At 43.5% G+C, this 2,975-nt stretch overlaps 1 pseudogene; it reads left to right on the forward strand.

The window, feature by feature from the left end:
- The first annotated feature begins 886 nt into the window (after nt 1-886).
- On the forward strand, nt 887-1,594 carry LOC149383514 (secreted RxLR effector protein 161 pseudogene; annotated as a pseudogene).
- The last annotated feature ends 1,381 nt before the right edge of the window (nt 1,595-2,975 follow it).

Genomic DNA, 2,975 nt, shown 5'->3' on the forward strand with positions numbered 1-2,975 from the left:
GGTGCAGCCTACAGGGTCTTCAACAAGCGAACTAAGTGCATTATGGAGTCCAGAAATGTTGTTTTTGATGATAAAGACAAAGTCACTGAAGAAGATGAAGCAAGTGAGCAATCTACTTCTGAAGTTGTATCCAGTGTTCCTGAAGATGTCACAGACACTGAAGATGCTTCCGCTGTTACTGTAGACAACTCTACACAGGGTTCTTTAGTCAAAAGGGTGTCCAGCAAGGTCAAGAAAAATCATCCTTCAGACGCCATTATTGGAGAACTAAATGATGGAGTCATTACCAGGAGAAAGGATCCTGTGAACTATCGCGAAATGATTAGCAATGTGTGCTTCACTTCCTGGTAGTCATGAATTTTGGATGATTGTCATGCAAGAAGAACTAGTTCAATTTGAGAGAAATGAGGTCTGGAAACTTGTTCCCCGACCAGATGATGTCAATGTCATTGGTACCAAGTGGATCTTCAAGAACAAGTCAGATGCCCTTGGAAATGTCACTCGAAACAAGGCCAGGTTAGTTGCTCAGGGATACTCTCAGATTGAGTGCCTGGATTTTGAGGAGACTTTTGCCCCAGTGGCAAGACATGAAGCCCTTCGTCTGCTCCTTGGTATCTCATGTCTCAAGAAGTTCAAACTGTTTCAGATGGACATCAACAGTGCCTTTCTTAATGGCTTCCTAAATAAAGAAGTGTATGTGGAGCAGCCTAAGAGATTTGTCGATCCTAAATTCCCTAACCATGTGTTTAAACTTCATAAGGCTCTGTATAGGCTAAAGCAGGCACCTCATGCTTAGTATGATCGCCTTGCGGAGTATCTTACTCAAAAGGGTTATATCAGGGGTGTGAAGGATCAAACTTTTTTCATCAAGAAATCCGGTTCAGAAATGATGTTTGCTCAGATTTATGTCGACGATATCGTGTTTGGAAGGATGTCTCAGACTATGGTAGACCACTTTATGGAACAAATGCAGTCTGAGTTTGAGATGAGCATGGATGGAGAATTATCTTACTTTCTGGGTTTTCAAATCAAGCAATTTGAAGGTGGTATCTTCTTGTCCCAGAGTAAGTACGCTAAGGAGTTAGTCAAGAAGTTTGGTCTTGAATCTGGTAAACCCAAGAGAACTCCAGCTTCGAAAACAATCAAGCTTTGCAAGGATGATGGAGGTGAACTGGTCGACACCAAACTATACAGGAGTATGATAGGGAGCCTTCTCTACCTGACAGCTAGTCGGCCTGATATCTCTTTCTCAGTAGGTGTATGTGCAAGATTCCAGGCTCAACCTAGCACCACACATCTGAGCTATGTCAAGAGGATCATCAAGTATATTCATGGCACAGCAGACTATGGTATTCAATACTCTTTCGATACAAACTCTTGTCTTGCTGGTTATTCATATGCAGATTGGGGAGGCAATTTTAATGATCAGAAGAGCACCTTAGGTGGTTGTTTCTTTCTTGGGAACAATTTGATCTCGTGGTTCAGCAAGAAACATAATTGTGTGTCTCTGTCTACTTCTGAGGCAGAATACATTGCTGCGGGTGCTACTAGCACTGAAATGATTTATCTCAAGTCCATACTGGGGGGAATATGATGTTCCCCAGGATGTTGTGACACTTTTTTTATGACAACACCAGTGCAATCAATATTGCCAAAAATACAGTCCAGCATAGCAAGACCAAACACATCGAGATTCATCACCATTATATCAGAGATCTTGTAAACTACAAGATTCTCTCCCTGGAGCATGTGAATACTGAGGATCAGCTGGCTGATATTTTTACCAAGCCCCTGGATGTGCTGAAATTTGGAAAACTTCCCTCAGGCTTGGGAGTATGCATCCCTTATTTATAGCAATTATTGGGCTGGCCAAGATTTATTTGGGCTTACTTCTTGGCGGTTAAAAGGCCCATTTTGGGAAGTTATTTGCGTAGGTCAGGGCTAAACGGTGCGTTTTGGGGCTATTTTTTCAAAACCTGTGTGACGGTTTATTTCCCAAGAAGAAGTGTAACTTTTTCAACTGTCATCAGTCTTTTCTCTGAACATCACTTCACTGTCAATCGCCCCTCGAGCTATTTCATTTCTACCCATTTTCGCCTTCATCTGTTCTTTTCTCTCGTCTTTGGATGTGCAAAAATGGTGGCTATAAGGAAAGGGACACTGACTGCTCTTAGGTCAGGTTCAAAAGGGAAAGAAGAGGGTTCCTCGGGTCTCAAGATCGAATTTGCTCAAGTAAACAAATATGGCATCACAATCAGGAAGCCTCAGCCTTCCAGAGTCGATGGTGTGGCCGGAGACTCTTCGTTGAAGGTTGACACTCCTGATCTTCGCAATCTTCTTCCCTCCTTTCCTCATGTAATAAGAACAGTTCTCCCTACTTCTATCCCACCATCTAGTGATGGCCAGAAGAATATGAATGTAGGGGTCTTTGTTGAATCTAGTGTCCCAGAAAGTGCCTCAGTGGCCGCTACTGTAGATGCCATGATGGATCTCGGGAAAACAAGGGAAACTAGTGTCAGGAACACCCCCACTGATACCCCCGTCTCTCCTCATCCTATTGATGAGGCTTGACCTGTTCAGGGGGAGACAGAGTTCGACAATCCTACTCTTGCCGAGATGACAAGAGAGCTGAAGGGGTGTGGTTACACTACTGACGAGGTCAATGAGCGATTTCGCCAAAAGAGTTCGATAGAATCATGTCAGAAGGGGCTGCTACTAACCCGATTGAAGGTCCTCCTGTCACTCTCACCGAGAATTCCAAAGAGATCCCCTAAGAAGGTTGCCAAGAAGAAGTCTCAGCAAGAGAATAGAAAAGAAGCCAGAAAGGGCGAACCACCTAAAAAAAAGAAGAAGAGTGAGAAGAAGTCAAGAACTGAGGCTCCTTTGGAAGATGGTGTGACTTCGGAAGATGAGGGTGTTGCAGAAGATGTTGCTGACCATGTCACCAACACTATAGAGGAAGAAGAAGTTGAAGA

The sequence above is a fragment of the Urtica dioica genome, chromosome 10, assembly GCF_054948205.1.
Source record: "Urtica dioica subsp. dioica isolate 48M chromosome 10, U.dioica_male_clone48M_v1_H2, whole genome shotgun sequence".
Classification (NCBI taxonomy): Eukaryota; Viridiplantae; Streptophyta; class Magnoliopsida; order Rosales; family Urticaceae; genus Urtica; species Urtica dioica.